Consider the following 19,374-nt stretch of genomic DNA (forward strand, 5'->3'; position numbering starts at 1 on the left):
TCCCAGGATTCTGGGGGTCCGGCCTTCAGAGCTATGAGGAGTGCCTTGGCCAAGTCTTCTTCGGCCATCTCTACGGCTTTACCGGCACCTTCCCTGGGCATGGAGACTGGGTCTTTGGCAGTTCCTCTGTCTCTAGGCAGCGGAGCCCCGGGGCCTGAGGTTACCCCCACTGGGGGTTCCCCTCCTCCTGAGGGTCTTTCAGAGTTGTCTTCGGAGGAGCCCCCAAGGAAGAGAACATGCAAGAGGAAGCACGTGGACTCCCCCGACGAGTCTCTTACATTGGACACTGATCTTGATGATGCGGAGGGGTCCCCAAAGTCGTCCTCGGATGATGTCTCATTTGCAGACATTCTAGAGATCCTTAAGCAATGAGGCGGCTGGAATTCCAAACCCCCCTCCGCTGATGAGTCGGTGTTCCACAAGGCCTTCGGGGCTCAGCCCTCCGCCTCCTGGGTGTCTCCGCCCTTCGACGAGCTCCTGGATTTGGTTTGTCAGAGGGCGTGGGAACATCCAGATACTGTGGAACCAGTGCCTTCTCGCCCTAACAAATTTTTGTCTGCCCCACCCGAGAAGGAGTTCTTAACGAAAGGCGTGGCTGTAGATGCCATGGTGGTAGCATCTGCTACCCAGCAGGACGTGGCAGAGGCTTCAACGTCCGTCCATCCTCCTAATAAGGAGTCTAGGAGCATGGACCGGTACGGGAAGCGCACCCTGACTTCAGCGGCCTTTACTCTGAGGTCCCTGAATTATTTGGCACATTTCACCAGACTACAGCGGGATCTGGTCAAGGAGCTCTCAGACTCCCTCTCAGGTAACCTACCTGAGCAGCTAGCCCAGTCGGTTAGCTCTCAGTTGGCTATCCTCACCTCGATTTCTAACTCGTCCATGAGGCTCATTTCATATGCGGCCGAAGGGGCGGGCAGAGCGGCAGGCACAGGCGTGGCTCTACAGAGACAAGCCTGGCTCCGTTTGTGTCATTTCGCGGAGGCCTTCAAGTCTTCCTTTGCCGACGCTCCCTTTGATGGGTCCTCTTTGTTTGGACCCAAGGTAAAAGACACTCTTACCCACTGTGAGCAAGAGGGAAAGACTTTATCTGCCATAGGAGCACGTTATTCCACTCCCTTTCGGCCTTATCCCAAGGCTAAAAGAGGAGGGAAGATGTGGTTCCGCAAATCACAGAAATTCTTTCCTCAACAGCAGGAAGATTCCCTTCCAGAGGCACAGGACCGGGAAATTTTTCTGGGAGACGCCGTCCCAGAGGCGGCAGAGGCCCCCGCAACACTGGAGACCGCGAGTCCTTTCGTGGCTCTTCAGCCTCCCACACTCCATGAGGGATTGCCCGGCTGTGCTGCTCTGGAGCCAGTCGGGTGCCATTTTGCCAAGCACCTAAAAGCCTGGGAGTCTATTACTCAGGACAGATGGGTGCTTTGGATTATTGCCGGAGGTTACACCATTCCCTTCACACACTCACCCCCACCGTCCAAAAATCCCGGACCCACCACCCAGTCAAAGGGAAATTGCAGCCGTAGAAGCTTCAAAGCTGCTAGAAAAAGGAGTCATCCAACCGGTCCCCACAGACCAGATCGGATCCGAAATTACTCAAAGTTCTTTTAGTGCCAAAAGACAGGGGACCTGAGACCCATTTTGGATCTCAGCAAACTAAACCAGTCCGTCATGAAGTCCAAATTCGAATGGTCACTTTACAATCCATTCTCCCATTGTTGGAGAAAGATGTTTGGATGTGCTCCATAGATCTCAAGGACGCCTATTATCACATACCGATACATCAGGCGTCCAGGAGGTATCTGCGCTTCAGCCTGGGAGACAGTCATTTCCAATTTTGTGCACTGCCCTTTGGTCTCACCACAGCCCCCAGGGTGTTCACCAAGTGTTTGGCAGTAGTGACTGCTCACCTGAGGAGTCTTGGATTCCAAGTGTTTCCCTATCTGGACGACTGGCTCCTGACTGCCACCACCAGGCATCTACTACTAGAGAACCTACAAGCCACCATCTCCTGGGTGCTTCCTGGGAATTACATTCAACTGGTCAAAGTCTGTCTTGCTGCCTTCTCAGCGCATAAGATTCATAGGAGCAGAGATAGACTCAAAATTAATGCGAATCTTCCTTCCTACCGAAAGGATACAAACATTACAAGGTCAAGTCCGAGCCCTGCTTCTAAGATCCAAAGCCCCAGCCAGGATGGTCCTGCAACTTTTAGGTTCAATGTCTGCCACGGTTCTCCTAGTTCCTCTGGCAAGATTGCACATGAGGATTCTTCAGTGGCTGTTATCGACACAATGGTCTTTTCAGGATCTCCCCCTCAATCATCACATACTGATTACAGAAACGTGCAAACGGGACCTCCGCTGGTGGCTTCTGCCATCCAATCTGAATCAGGGAAGACCTTTTGTTATACCCCCCCGGTGGCCACCTTGACAACGGATGCCTCCCAGTCGGGGTGGGGCGGACGCATTGTCTGGGCAGGTCAGTTCAGGGTTCTTGGCTTCCAAACGAAACATTTCTCCATATCAATGTGTTGGAAATGAGGGCTGTACTTCTGTCCCTACAAGCCCTCCACAAGTTTCTCCCTCAAGGCATTATCGCTATCCACACAGACAACATGTCGGTGGTCTGGTATCTAAACAAACAAGGAGGGACCAGATCTTACCCCCTTTGCAGAGAGGCCATGAGGGTGTGGGAATGGGCAGTGGCTACCAACCGCTTCCTGGTAGCGACCCACATTCCAGGAAAATCCAATGTATGGGCAGACAGACTGAGCAGGACTATTCTCTCTCCTCACGAGTGGTCCCTGAACGAAACAGTAGCAGCTCAGATTTTCAAAAGATGGGGATTCCGTGCTGCGACCTGTTTGCAACACCACAAAACACGAAGTGCAAAAGGTTCTTTTCCTTGACCCCCCCGTCAAGGGGAGGCAGCTACGAATGCTCTAGTCCAACCTTGGCCAACAGGACTGCTTTATGCTTTCCTCGGTTCCACTCCTCCCCAAAGTCATCCAGAAAGCTTCCCAATTGGGGTCCACAATGATTCTAATTGCTCCGTACTGGCCTCGTCAAGTATGGTTCCCCTACCTACAGAAATATACTCTGGACGGTCCTTGGTTTTTGGATCTAACTCCGGACCTTCTGGTTCATCAGTCGGGACAACAGCACCAGTCCCTTCACACTTTGAAATTAACAGCTTGGCTCCTCCACTTCCGACTTTAGTCAGAAATCACACCTTGGACCCGGAAGTTATTCACATTTTATCTTCAGCCCACAAACCCACCACTAAGAAATTGTATCACAGTAAGTGGAAGAGGTTTGCTATCTGGGCTCAACTCAGAGGCTTAGACCCTATTACTGCCCCGATACCAGAGGTCTTGAAATTTTTAACATCCTTGTTTAATCAAGGATCTTCAGTCTCTACTATTAAAGTCCAACTAGCAGCTATCTCCAAATTTCACGAATCCATAGACCCACCGTTGATGAGCAGCAGATTATGTAAAACTTTCATGAAAGGTGCTGTGCTTTTAAGACCCCCAGTTTTTCATCCTGCGCCTCTGTGGGATCTTGATTTGGTACTTCGTGCCTTAACATCTTCCCCTTTTGAACCGGCTGCTACATGTGAGTTGAAATATCTGTCTTGGAAAACTGCCTTCTTAATTGCAATTACCTCTGCAAGAAGAGTTTCAGAACTTCAAGCCCTATCTATCAAACCACCGTACTTGATTTTTCACAAGGATAGAGTATCACTTAGGCCTAATCCATCTTTTGTTCCAAAAGTTTGTTCTAATCTCTGTCTCCAACAATCTCTAGAGCTACCAGTTTTCTTTCCAAAATTTTCAAACAAAGCGGAATACACCTTGCATACATTGGATGTTCACAGGCAGTTGCGCTTCCATCTAGACAGGACTCAACAAATTCGAAAAACAGATCAATTGTTTGTGTCCTTTTCAGATAATAAACTGGGTAAAACCATCACTAAAGCTACTATTGCCAAATGGATTAGAGATTGCATAACTCAGGCTTATTCCTCTTCAAATAAGCAACTTACAACATCTGTCAAAGCTCACTCTACTAGAGCTATGGCTACCTCTATTGCATTTCATTCCAAGCTCGCTATTTCTGAGATTTGTGCTGCGGCTACTTGGTCCAACCCGCACACTTTCATTTCCCACTATAAATTGGATGTGGCATCTAAAGGGCGAGCATCATTTGGTTCCACAGTACTCAGGAGTGTTTTCCAGTGAGCCACCCAGGATTTAGGTGCTAGGGACGCTGTCCCATCAGTCAGAATGTAGGCGAGATAGGATCACATAACATCTTTTAGTTATGTACTCACCATAACTTCAGATGTTTGGGATCCATCTCACCTACATTCCTAATACCCACCCTCCTTCCCCCTGCCTTGGAGATCAGAAGAGATTGAACGGTTTGAGTTCTACTGTTTTTATCTTGTCTCATCTGTCGATGTTATATAAGCAGTGCATGCCTGTGTGCATGTATGCGGACAAACTAGATCTGGGGGACTGGTAGTGGTGCATCCTGGGATATAGTAAGCTCAGCCAATAAGAGACTTCGCTCTTTGGCATAAGCTTGCCGAGTCGGAGCTGAGGGATCGGCTCCGAACCCATCAGTCAGAATGTAGGCGAGATGGATCCCAAACATCTGAAGTTATGGTGAGTACATAACTAAAAATTTCCTTTTACTTATAAACTGTCGTGTACAAGAATAAAATTGTATCTACTGCAGCAAAGTTAATGCAGTTGTATTGGATTTGTTTTATATGTTGTATACTCCTGCAGAGCTACACTACTTGGAGTATATATTGTTTTGTGTAAGACAAAGTCATCTTCGTATATAGGAACAAAAACAAAGAAACAGTGGCCAGTTAACTGCTAAGGAATCCACGAAGCAAAATACGTTTTAGCGCTTTCTTTCACCTTTAATTTAAAACGTGAACTTCATCAGAAAAAACGGGAGCTCTCTCAAATTCCCGTTTTAAATACATTAACAGGAAGTGATGTAATAAATTCTGTTGTACAGATGACAACTACATGAATATAAATTGATTAAACTGTTTTACAAATATACAAAAAGCAATATATCTCAAGATGTAATTATTTAAAAATACTTTCATGTTGAAAGAAAGAAAAAAAACATATATAAAACCTTACATTACAAACATCGGTCCTTATTCTTATGATAGTGTGTGTTTTTGTAAATATTCTCATGCCAACATTAGAATAATCAATCAATCCTTAAAAAATAATAATAATAGACATTTGTGACTAATCGGACAAAGCGCTTCGATGTCTGAGCGCTAAATGTTTATATAAAAAAACGTATTATTTTAAAGCACATGTGAACTACTTATTTTCCTAAATAAAATGTTTACCAAAATTTTAAAATCTGTATTTGACCAAATACTCATTGGATCACACAATTTACATGTGTAAAATGTGCACTTTGTAATTTACCAAAGAATCCCCTCTAAAAATTATGTGTAACTGAAAGTTACCATGACCGCACGTAGTGTGTAATATGTCTATGTAGCTTTAAAAATGTATATGTATAAAGATTTGTATTATGTATATGTGTTTGTGACCTAATGAATTAATTTTATGGATGTACTAAACAATTATACTTCCCCTAAGGCTGAAAATAATGTATGCCAAAATTTCATATATGATATAATGAATGAGAACCTTGTACATAAACAATACAAAAAAGAATACATGTCTCATGGTGACTCTACATTGATGATGCCAATTCTCATACAAAGGGTACAAGGATCTCCAAAATATGAAGTAATAACTACACTAATCTCACAAAATCAACTGAATGAAACTTGATGTAGTGGAGATAACGTTGTCTATCTATATAACAAAAAACATTTGATGTTTATCACTTCATTTAGCCCTGGAGGTTGATCTGACCCTAAAAGTAACTGCCATAATGCCTCTTTTTGTTCCAACTTATTGTTCACATATCCTGATAATAGACCCTTTTGTACATGATCTAAGATAAAAAATTCAAACTTTTTGAAATTAGTACATGACTGGGCGTGTCTTGCTAGGGAATTATTTTTGTCTTTGTTCTTGATGGCCAAAGTGTGTTCATAAATTCTGCGTTTTAGAACCCTTATTGTTTTACCAATGTAATAACTGTCACATGTCATGCAAGATGCTATGTATACCACATGGTCACTGTGACAGTTGAAATACTTTTGTGCCCAAAATGTTCTATTTAAGTGTTTCAGTGTTACAAAAGAAGTGTTACTTATATAACGACACTGCCTACAGTCCTTACAGGCAAACGTTCCTTTCTTGTTACTGACTTCCCTGACTGTAGTGTTCGACACATGATTGTTGTATTCCAATATGTGTTTGACATTAGTCACATTCTTGTATGTAAATCTAGGTCTGATTCCCAAGCAGGACATTAGGTCATTGTTACCAAGGATAATCCTCCAGTTTTTTTTCTATAATTTCTCTGATATACCATAATTCATTAGATATAGGAAGAGGAAATGCAGTGTAAAACTCTTCTACATCTTCTTTGTCTATATTGTATGGACTAACTTGTGCCATAAATTCAGTGCTAGTGATAGACAAAATTGGCTTGGCTACACCTTTTCTAAGTTTTTTCACTTCCTTTTCTAAACCTTTTAACCAATTGACTTTGTAACCCCTCTCAATTAACATTTTCCTTAACAAAGATAGTTCTTTGTAATAAATATTATCTTCTGACGTTAACCTACTCAGCCTGATCATTTGGCCTTTTATAACGTTTCTCTTCATGTGTGAAGGGTGGAGACTTTCTTTGTGAAGATATTGATTGGTAAAACAAGGTTTCCTATATATCTTGCTGTGTATTGTATCATTTATTGAATCTATATACAAACTTAGATCAAGGAAATTAATATCTTTTCCATACCCACTAGATTTGAAAAATAAAAAACTTGTTGTATTATTGAGATTGTGTTCCATATTATCGAACTCAATTTTATCCCCTGTCCACAGAAAAAACAAATCATCTAAAGTAGAATACTGCTTTGTTAAAACTTGGGTGATTTTTGAGATGTTCCTGTTCCCAATTTGACATAACAATATTTGCAAATGCTGGTGCTACCCTGGCACCCATGGCAACCCCAGATATTTGTTTGTAATATGTTTTGTTAAATGCAAAAAAGTTATTGTCTAAAACAATTTCCATAAGAGAACATACTGTGCTGATTTTTGAACCACCTAAATCTGTGTTATACGCTAGATAAGTTCTCATATATTCTATGCCTTCCTCTCGATCTATAGAGGTATAGAGACTCCTGACATCTAAAGTTGCAAAATTAACATCCTTAAATGCAAATTTTCCTTTACCTAATATTTCCAACAAGTGCCAGGAGTCTCTTAAAAAGTATTCTGCTTTTTGGGCTATCTGGTTCAAAGTTTTGTCAAGCCATATAGAAATATTTTCAGTTTTCGAATATTTGGCTGACACTATAGGTCTAAATGTTAAACTTTCTTTGTCATGTTGTAACTTTGGAATACCAAAGAAATTAGCCATCTTGGGTTGTTCTGTTAACATGAAGTCATAGCCTTCTCTGTCTATTTCTTCTTGACAAAACATGTCAAACAAGGAAGTGTTGACCCTTCTATAACAACTTAAAATAAATTCTATATTGACCTTTAAGTAATTATTGGTGTCATTCAGCAGTAGGGTAATAGCATTGTCGTAGTCCACCATGTTCATTACTACGATCTTTCCCCCTTTATCTGCTTTCATAACCCTGATGTCATGAGTGTGAGATAATTGTACCAAAGCATCATGTTCTAACTCTGTCAGGTTATCCTGTACATTTACCTCTATAACCTCCCTAAATTCTGTTTCACAAATCTTTTGAAAAACCTGAAGTGTATTTACCAAAGGGGGATTGTAAGTACTTGGTCTTTTTAGTACTTTATTTTGATTAGAACTATCCATACAAACATCTTTCATAATGTATTTCAGATTCAATTTACGCATAAATATTCTGAAATCCACTAACAGTCTACCAATCTCTACCTTGTTTGATGGAATGAAATTAAAACCTTTTTTCAAAACACTTTTACAAGCTTCAGAAAGATGACTGTCACTCAAATTGACAATGTTCAGAGAATAATCAGTGTCTACAGGAGGTGTTGTCACCACCTCCGTTTGTTTTTCCCTTTGGGTTTCCCCTTGTGCTGAGTTGAGTTGAACCACTTGGTAGTCCTTTTTACTTGCATCCCCTGTGTACGAAAAGGAGCAACTTTTTGATTAGTGTTAGAACTAACCACCTCAGCAAAACTTGTAGTAGCAGTGACTTCCATACTACTGGATTCGGTGTTGTTTCCTACATTGTGAATGTCATTACCTTCAACCTCATTTTGACCAGCATGGTGTACTGGAATAGAGGATGAAAAACACTGATTGTTATTCATATTGTCTCTTCCCTTCTCTGACCCAGTGGGTTTGGAAGTCAATTTAAGATCTTTAGTATGTATATTGTTGAAAGTCTTGTCCTCACCATAGGCACAAATATAAGCTTCATTTGCATTGTATACATTGATGTCTCTCCGCATCTTATTTTGTTTCCTTGTAATAATTGTAGCCCGGTGTCTATCCGTTTTTGCCTCAATGCTGTTATAAAGTGACAAAAATTGTGAAAAACAACTAGACTGCTTTATTTTGTCATCTAGACTTTTAATATCTTCCATTATTTTTTTCATCTCTGTCTCATAATGTTTCACCAAAACACGCATCATAGCTATTCCTGCATCATTGTATAATTTAACTAAAGTATTGCACAGTTCATCTCCTGGAATAACGCAATTCGGAAACTTTGCCGTTCTTAAACCTTGAGGTACTATATTGCGTGAAATGCACTCGCTTAAATATTGTATCTCTAAACATAGTGTAGTGTGTCTAATGACCAGTCTCTCTAAATCAAAAATTGATTTTTTACAAACTTGTAAGTTATTGTTGTGATTACTTACTGCGTTTGTAACTGGTACATCCTTTAAATTTTTAAATGGATTGTCAAGTTCCGTACAGACATAACCCCAAACATTGCCAGTAAACTCCACCTGAGTTTTATCTTTGTCTTCCCTGGTATCTGTCAGTAGCAGTTCGGTGTTAACATTGTTATTAACAGACAACTTTTTAGACCTTGAGTTGCCTTCTAAAATTGTTGCTCCTGACTCTGCAATGTGTTTGGTCGTCACTGTGTTTGAATCACCTTTCAAACAGCTTTTTACTATTTTCATAATAGTGTCAATTAAGTCTTGCTCAGGCCCCCTGGACTGCTTGTGCTCCTCGGCTCGATCAACTCGGTCCATGCCTGGCGTCGGGTAGATGGATACATCCAGCAAAGTATCTTGGGAGAAAGCTTCCGTGGCCATCCAAGTTGTGAATAACTGCCCACTGAACTGAACTGTAAACTGATGACTTGAAAAGAACACGGACTAAGCCGAAAAAACTTAAGGAACAAAAACAAAGAAACAGTGGCCAGTTAACTGCTAAGGAATCCACGAAGCAAAATACGTTTTAGCGCATTCTTTCACCTTTAATTTAAAACGTGAACTTCATCAGAAAAAACGGGAGCTCTCCCAAATTCCCGTTTTAAATACATTAACAGGAAGTGATGTAATAAATTCTGTTGTACAGATGACAACTACATGAATATAAATTGATTAAACTGTTTTACAAATATACAAAATGCAATATATCTTAAGATGTAATTATTTAAAAATACTTTCATGAACACACTTTGGCCATCAAGAACAAAGACAAAAATAATTCCCTAGCAAGACACGCCCAGTCATGTACTAATTTCAAAAAGTTTGAATTTTTTATCTTAGATCATGTACAAGAGCGTCTATTATCAGGAGATGTGAACAATAAGTTGGAACAAAAAGAGGCATTATGGCAGTTACTTTTAGGGTCAGATCAACCTCCAGGGCTAAATGTAGTGATAAACATCAAATGTTTTTTGTTATATAGATAGACAAAGTTATCTCCACTACATCAAGTTTCATTCAGTTGATTTTGTGAGATTAGTGTAGTTATTACTTCATATTTTGGAGATCCTTGTACCCTATGTATGAGAATTGGCATCATCAATGTGGAGTCACCATGAGACATGTATTTTTTTTTGTATTGTTTATGTACAAGGTTCTCATTCATTATATCATATATGAAATTTTGACATACATTATTTTCAGCCTTAGGGGAAGTATAATTGTTTAGTACATCCATAAAATTAATTTATTAGGTCACAAACACATATACATAATACAAATCTTTATACATATACATTTTTGAAGCTACATAGACATATAACACACTACGTGCGGTCATGGTAACTTTCAGTTACACATAATTTTTAGAGGGGATTCTTTGGTAAATTACAAAGTGCACATTTTACACATGTAAATTGTGTGATCCAATTAATATTTGGTCAAATACAGATTTTAAAATTTTGGTAAACATTTTATTTAGGAAAATAAGTAGTTCACGTGCTTTAAAATAGTAAGTTTTTTTATATAAACATTTAGCGCTCAGACATCGAAGCGCTTTGTCCGATTAGTCACAAATGTCTATTATTATTATTTTTTAAGGATTGATTGATTATTCTAATGTTGGCATGAGAATATTTACAAAAACACACACTATCATAAGAATAAGGACCGATGTTTGTAATGTAAGGTTTTATATATGTTTTTTTTTCTTTCTTTCAACATGAAAGTATTTTTAAATAATTACATCTTGAGATATATTGCTTTTTGTATATTTGTAAAACAGTTTAATCAATTTATATTCATGTAGTTGTCATCTGTACAACAGAATTTATTACATCACTTCCTGTTAATGTATTTAAAACGGGAATTTGGGAGAGCTCCCGTTTTTTCTGATGAAGTTCACGTTTTAAATTAATGGTGAAAGAAAGCGCTAAAACATATTTTGCTTCGTGGATTCCTTAGCAGTTAACTGGCCACTGTTTCTTTGTTTTTGTTCCTTAACAAGTTTTTTCGGCTTAGTCCATGTTCTTTTCAAGTCATCAGTTTACAGTTCAGTTCAGTGGGCAGTTATTCACAACTTGGATGGCCACGGAAGCTTTCTCCCAAGATACTTTGTTGGATGTATCCATCTACCCGACGCCAGGCGTGGACCGAGGCGTGATCGAGCTGAAGAGCACAAGCAGTCCAGGGGGCCTGAGCAAGACTTAATTGACACTATTACGAAAATAGTAAAAAGCTGCTTGAAAGGTGATTCAAACACAGTGACGACCAAACACGTTGCAGAGTCAGGAGCAACAATTTTAGAAGGCAACTCAAGGTCTAAAATGTTGTCTGTTAATAACAATGTTAACACCGAACTGCTACTGACAGATACCAGGGAAGACAAAGATAAAACTCAGGTGGAGTTTACTGGCAATGTTTGGGGTTATGTCTGTATGGAACTTGACAATCCATTTAAAAATTTAAAGGATGTACCAGTTACAAACGCAGTAAGTAATCACAACAATAACTTACAAGTTTGTAAAAAATCATTTTTTGATTTAGAGAGACTGGTCATTAGACACACTACACTACGTTTAGAGATACAATATTTAAGTGAGTGCATTTCACGCAATATAGTACCTCAAGGTTTAAGAACTGCAAAGTTTCTGAATTGTGTTATTCCAGGAGATGAACTGTGCAATACTTTAGTTAAATTATACAATGACGCAGGAATAGCTATGATGCGTGTTTTGGTGAAACATTATGAGACAGAGATGAAAAAAATAATGGAAGATATTAAAAGTCTAGATGACAAAATAAAACAGTCTAGTTGTTTTTCACAATTTTTGTCACTTTATAACAGCATTGAGGCAAAAACGGATAGACACCGGGCTACAATTATTACAAGGAAACAAAATAAGATGCAGAGAGACATCAATGTATACAATGCAAATGAAGCTTATATTTGTGCCTATGGTGAGGACAAGACTTTCAACAATATACATACTAAAGATCTTAAATTGACTTCCAAACCCTGGGTCAGAGAAGGGAAGAGACAATATGAATAACAATCAATGTTTTTCATCCTCTATTCCAGTACACCATGCTGGTCAAAATGAGATTGAAGGTAATGACATTCACAATGTAGGAAACAACACCGAATCCAGTAGTACGGAAGTCACTGCTACTACAAGTTTTGCTGAGGTGGTTAGTTCTAACACTAATCAAAAAGTTGCTCCTTTTCGTACACAGGGGATGCAAGTAAAAAGGACTACCAAGTGGTTCAACTCAACTCAGCACAAGGGGAAACCCAAAGGGAAAAACAAACGGAGGTGGTGACAACACCTCCTGTAGACACTGATTATTCTCTGAACATTGTCAATTTGAGTGACAGTCATCTTTCTGAAGCTTGTAAAAGTGTTTTGAAAAAAGGTTTTAATTTCATTCCATCAAACAAGGTAGAGATTGGTAGACTGTTAGTGGATTTCAGAATATTTATGCGTAAATTGAATCTGAAATACATTATGAAAGATGTTTGTATGGATAGTTCTAATCAAAATAAAGTACTAAAAAGACCAAGTACTTACAATCCCCCTTTGGTAAATACACTTCAGGTTTTTCAAAAGATTTGTGAAACAGAATTTAGGGAGGTTATAGAGGTAAATGTACAGGATAACCTGACAGAGTTAGAACGTGATGCTTTGGTACAATTATCTCACACTCATGACATCAGGGTTATGAAAGCAGATAAAGGGGGAAAGATCGTAGTAATGAACACAGTGGACTACGACAATGCTATTACCCTACTGCTGAATGACACCAATAATTACTTAAAGGTCAATATAGAATTTATTTTAAGTTGTTATAGAAGGGTCAACACTTCCTTGTTTGACATGTTTTGTCAAGAAGAAATAGACAGAGAAGACTATGACTTCATGTTAACAGAACAACCCAAGATGGCTAATTTCTTTGGTATTCCAAAGTTACAACATGACAAAGAAAGTTTAACATTTAGACCTATAGTGTCAGCCAAATATTCGAAAACTGAAAATATTTCTATATGGCTTGACAAAACTTTGAACCAGATAGCCCAGAAAGCAGAATACTTTTTAAGAGACTCCTGGCACTTGTTGGAAATATTAGGTAAAGGAAATTTTGCATTTAAGGATGTTAATTTTGCAACTTTAGATGTCAGGAGTCTCTATACCTCTATAGATCAAGAGAAAGGCATAGAATATATGAGAACTTATCTAGCGTATAACACAGATTTAGGTGGTTCAAAAATCAACACAGTATGTTCTCTTATGGAAATTGTTTTAGACAATAACTTTTTTGCATTTAACAAAACATATTACAAACAAATATCTGGGGTTGCCATGGGTGCCAGGGTAGCACCAGCATTTGCAAATATTGTTATGTCAAATTGGGAACAGGAACATCTCAAAAATCACCCAAGTTTTAACAAAGCAGTGTTCTACGTTAGATACATTGATGATTTGTTTTTTCTGTGGACAGGGGATAAAATTGAGTTTGATAATATGGTACACGATCTCAATAATACAGCAAGTTTTTTATTTTTCAAATCTAGTGGGTATGGAAAAGATATTAATTTCCTTGATCTAAGTTTGTATATAGATTCAATAAATGATACAATACACAGCAAGATATATAGGAAACCTTGTTTTACCAATCAATATCTTCACAAAGAAAGTCTCCACCCTTCACACATGAAGAGAAACGTTATAAAAGGCCAAATGATCAGGCTGAGTAGGTTAACGTCAGAAGATAATATTTATTACAAAGAACTATCTTTGTTAAGGAAAATGTTCATTGAGAGGGTTTACAAAGTCAATTGGTTAAAAGGTTTAGAAAAGGAAGTGAAAAAACTTAGAAAAGGTGTAGCCAAGCCAATTTTGACTATCACTAGCACTGAATTTATGGCACAAGTTTGTCCGTACAATATAGACAAAGAAGATGTAGAAGAGTTTTAACTGCATTTCCTCTTCCTATATCTAATGAATTATGGTATATCAGAGAAATTATAGAAAAAAACTGGAGGATTATCCTTGGTAACAATGACCTAATGTCCTGCTTGGGAATCAGACCTAGATTTACATACAAGAATGTGACTAATGTCAAACACATATTGGAATACAACAATCATGTGTCGAACACTACAGTCAGGGAAGTCAGTAACAAGAAAGGAACGTTTGCCTGTAAGGACTGTAGGCAGTGTCGTTATATAAGTAACACTTCTTTTGTAACACTGAAACACTTAAATAGAACATTTTGGGCACAAAAGTATTTCAACTGTCACAGTGACCATGTGGTATACATAGCATCTTGCATGACATGTGACAGTTATTACATTGGTAAAACAATAAGGGTTCTAAAACGCAGAATTTATGAACACACTTTGGCCATCAAGAACAAAGACAAAAATAATTCCCTAGCAAGACACGCCCAGTCATGTACTAATTTCAAAAAGTTTGAATTTTTTATCTTAGATCATGTACAAAAGGGTCTATTATCAGGAGATGTGAACAATAAGTTGAAACAAAAAGAGGCATTATGGCAGTTACGTTTAGGGTCAGATCAACCTCCAGGGCTAACTGAAGTGAAGATGCATCTGAAGAAGTCTTTGTATTTAACAAGACGAAAAGCACTTCATGTTTATCGTGTATTTTTTTAGTAAAAGTTTATAGAGTGAATCTACTTTGTCCTCTGCCTTTTGTTTGCCATTCTTTGGTTTTTGGATTTTGGAGAAGTTTGTTTGTTTGCTTATTTTCCTGGAACAGTATTTCATATTGACTCCACTGCTGGGCATTGCAGTGTTGTTTTAACTAGCAGTAAGGGTTTTCATAGGTGCATGTAAATGTGGTGGTCTGTGGTCATGACCTATGCTAATTAAGCTTTTGTGTATCCTGGGGACTTTTGTGCAAGGACTCTTGCCCAGTGCAACTATTCATAGATGTCCATACTACACATAAGCTCCATACAAAACTGTACACAAAATGCATAAGTGTACACATCAGTAAGCTGTGTATCTCTATGCATTCATTATGTATGCATGTATTTATTTCTTCTTGTTCTCCTACAGTCTTCTATCTGACAGGGAGGCCACTTCTGTCTATTCTGGCTTCAATAGAAGATAGGTAGCAAACTGTCAGTGTGTGTCATGTGACTGGGGCTGCATCTTCAATTGGTACTATAGAAACAAAGTTAAGCACCTTATGTGTGCCTCTGTGTGAGTCTCTTGTCAGCTGCCCTGAGCTATATTAAACTTTTATGCTAACTAAAATTCCTTATAAATCTTACACAGATAATTTCTAATAGAACAAATCATTAAATTATATAAAATGTGCATGTTTATTATTCATCTTTTCAACATATCTCGGCAAATTGAGTCTCGACCCCCATGAAACGTATATCTATATTCAGATTGTATAAACTGTATATATTTTTTAAACAAACAGACCAAAAGCCATTAGTTTATTTATTTATTTTACATTTGTTAACCGGGAGTGTCTGACTGAGCTGAAAAGGACCTTTTTCAGCAGAGGCCTGGGAGAAAAGCTCCACACAGAAAAATAATTACAGATACATGTAGATATTTAGACATGATCAGTATACACACAAATTACAATAGACATGTTTTTACAGTGGTATGCAGCACATCAACAGTTAAAGTGGAGAGAAGAAGCAAGAAAACATTAATTTAAAAATAAAGGTAATTAATAGATTTGTGATGTACAGCTGAAATTTGGAACATAGGTAGAATACATATATAGTACACAAGTACAGTACATACATTGTACATTACCCAGCGTTTGTGAGTAAGAGTGAACACTATTATCAAGTTCTCTAGGCTTAGTATGTGTACATAGTTTAGTGGCATTATTAAGCTTCAGACGTTTCATATTGTTTTTCAAAATTACTTTATCTCATCAGGAAGTGAGATATCACTTCAACATTGCATTTCTACAAGACTGAGATAATGATTTGTAATACTGCAGTCATTTTGTATAAAGGTCGGATCCATGGCAGAACAGTAAAATGGGCTTTGCTGAAGTGGTTAATCAAAAATATACCTACAGGGTACATTTAAAAAATAAGGTTTTGCAAAATAATAAAACACAATCAAGTCAATAGGTCAACCTATACAACATCATACTGCTTTTAAACATGACGATATGGTCCATCTGTTAAGCTTTTCAAAAGCCTTCTCAAAAGGACACATTTTTAAAAATTTGTTATAGGTGTAAAGCCAGAAAAGCAAAAACATGTTTTTTTACTGCATCACAATCCCTAAATGGAATCTTGTTTTGATATTATGCTTAACTAAAGTTTTACATCTATTCAGGAAGCAGTGAAAAGGCCACCCAACTTATTTACACTTTTCTTATTTACAGGAGAAGAATGCATGGGGTTTCATCCCGCAGTCCAGCTTCCTAACTCCCTCATTCCAAGGTCAAAGACCTCCCAGAATAATATACTGTGCGTGTGGCAAAAATGAACTATGTGGCAATGCACCAGATCATGATGAGATTGTGGAAAAAAGCCATTCGGATGATTTCTAGTACTTCATCAAATCCTACTTCAAATGTTGTCATGTACCATAAGTCATAACATAAAAGGAAGTCTGATGTTTCTCTAAAAGACTGATATTTATTATTTTTGTAGGTCAATAAAACAAAGGAGTTTTTTTTTTCTGCCAGTCAAAATGAAGACACCATGCTGTTACCTAATCAGAATGCAATGTATATTTTTCTAATGCTTTAAATGAAAACAATTTAATAGTTAACCACAGAACAAGATAATAAATTATTGGTAATATAATCTAGACCTAACAACTTGTTTTTTGAAATAACATTGTATTCAAATTAAAGAATGCTACATGCCTTGCTTTCACTTCAGTATTTTTTCAGGATGTATTTTGTGAAGCAGGAGACAGTGTCTCAAAATGAATGCCTGCAAAGTCTTCACATTTGAAAGCAACAGAACTGTGAAATGAAGCATAAACCATACAGTCTGTGCTATATTCAAAATTAAACTTTTACATCAGGTGTTAAAAATAGATACATAATCATGTTGTTGTGTGTCTTTTCTGTAATTGTATTTTAGCTTGAAATTGGTATTTACTGCAGAAGAGAGAAGTTAAATGCTTCCCATAGGGTTTGTGTTCTTCTAATGTGGTTTTGTTAGTTTATTTGTTGAAAAACACTAATTAGGCCAGATGGTAAAATCCATTTTGGAGCTATCTGACCACAAAAGTGCTAAAGACGATATACCAATTTATGTATGAAAGTAACTGACTAAATGCATAAAAGCCTTTATAATGGCACTGGCTGTATTGTGTTAGCATTGATGGGGTTCTGAATGGTTTTACCATCAGGATGCAAGTCAAAAAGAATACATTTTTCTATAAATCAGTGGGAAGTGATAGCATTTAAGATGATTATCGGTATTTAAAATATATTAAAAGCTGCGGTGATGCAGCGGTTAGCATTGTCGCCTCACAGCATAAGGTCCTCCCATTCGATTCTCGGCTGGAGCGCATTGTGTGTGGAGTTTTCATGCTCTCCCTGCGGTTGAGTGACGTTAAAGGCATGCAGGTAGGTGCAAGCATGAATGAGTATGACTTCGTTGAAGGTTGGGCGTCGGGCTGGCAACTCGGCACCTTAAAAATCCACTGCCAATCATGAACGGACATACAATTGATAATAGAAAGAAGTCCAAACATGTTTTAGACCACTGTCAGATGCTAGTCATTCTTATTCATCGTAGCTCATCAATTCATACTTCAAATCAGTAGGGTATAATAGCAGTTTCCAGAAACAGCATAAGGCTAGATGGGTGCAAGGTGTCTTGAGGAGAGTAAACAAACAGTAGACAGAAAAAATTTAATTAAGAAGCTCATCTATTGTTTCATTAGTTAGAGTTCCACTTGTGAGGGGCCCGAGGGGAATGAACTCGAAATTTGACTGTGAGTGCTCAGGGCCAAAAGAAACACTTCATTCCCTAGAGCTGTTCTCTGTCTCTTGCTGTAAGAAGCTGAAGTACCGATAAACACGTCAGTCTCTTCTTGGTGGACACCAGGAAAAAGTTGGTAGCCCTCCATAAAACTTATTGTGTGTGTGTGTGTGTGTGTGTGTGTGTGTGTGTGTGTGTGTGTGTGTGCATGTGTGTGTGTGCGTGCGTGTGTGTGTATGCATGTGTCCGTGTGTATACGTGCGTGTGTGTGTGTGTGTGTGTGTGTGTGTGTGTGTGTGTGTGTGTGTGTGTGTGTGTATGTATGTATGTATAAATACTCATCGGTAACTTTGTAGGAACTCTGCAGTACATTCCCTTTTCTTTTTCATCATTAATCCAGTAGGAATTCTGTAAACGATCCCTTTTACAAACTCACCATTAATTCATGAAGCAGCCTGTTGTACATTCCGTTTACTTTTCTATTATTAATCCAAGGGGGTCTATGTAGTACATTCCGTTTACTTTTCTATTATTAATCCAAGGGGGTCTATGTAGTACATTCCGTTTACTTTTCTATTATTAATCCAAGGGGGTCTATGTAGGACATTCCGTTTACTTTTCTATTATTAATCCAAGGGGGTCTATGTAGTACATTCCGTTTACTTTTCTATTATTAATCCAAGGGGGTCTATGTAGTACATTCCGTTTACTTTTCTATTATTAATCCAAGGGGGTCTATGTAGTACATTCCGTTTACTTTTCTATTATTAATCCAAGGGGGTCTATGTAGTACATTCCGTTTACTTTTCTGTTATTAATCCAAGGGGGTCTATGTAGTACATTCCGTTTACTTTTCTATTATTAATCCAAGGGGGTCTATGTAGTACATTCCGTTTACTTTCTTACCATTAATCCAGCAGTAACACTGCAGTACATTCACTTCACTTTTTCATCATTATTCCAAAGGGCTAATCGTAGTCGATTCTTTTTACCTTCTTATCATTAATTCAGCAGGGTTTCTGTATTACTTTCACTGCCCAATCACGATATTGCTGATTCAGCTTACATAGCCCCTGAAAAACGTGTGTGTTCTCTGATAGATGTTGGAAGGAAGGCAGCAAGCAGTGACATAAACCAATAGCAGTACAGCATATTATTTATAAGATCAAGGAATGAATTCTAGTCATCCGTTGCTTGACTGAAGGGAAGCATGACAACAAATGATACTTTTTCTTGGGTGGTGCATTTGCCTCTCTAATGTACCACACAGCGGTAGTAACAACATGAAATAAAGGAAGCCACTTGTGGGGGCTGCCTGTGCTTCTGTCTCTTAGCGATTCTTTAGACTTTAGTAAACAATCCTAAGTGATCTTATAGTG

The 19,374-nt window shown here is 38.2% G+C and overlaps 1 long non-coding RNA gene across 1 annotated transcript in view; it reads left to right on the plus strand.

Annotated features, from left to right (window-relative positions):
• Nucleotides 1-17,099, plus strand: part of LOC122796014 — a 34,833-nt gene extending 17,734 nt beyond the window's left edge. The window contains exon 2 of the long non-coding RNA XR_006363884.1: nucleotides 16,435-17,099. This is a non-coding gene — a long non-coding RNA (uncharacterized LOC122796014). The remainder of the gene's footprint in view (nucleotides 1-16,434) is intronic.
• Nucleotides 17,100-19,374: the final 2,275 nt, after the last annotated feature.

This window comes from Protopterus annectens, chromosome 2.part2 (assembly GCF_019279795.1).
Source record: "Protopterus annectens isolate FY-2018-M chromosome 2.part2, PAN1.0, whole genome shotgun sequence".
Lineage (NCBI taxonomy): Eukaryota > Metazoa > Chordata > Ceratodontiformes > Protopteridae > Protopterus > Protopterus annectens.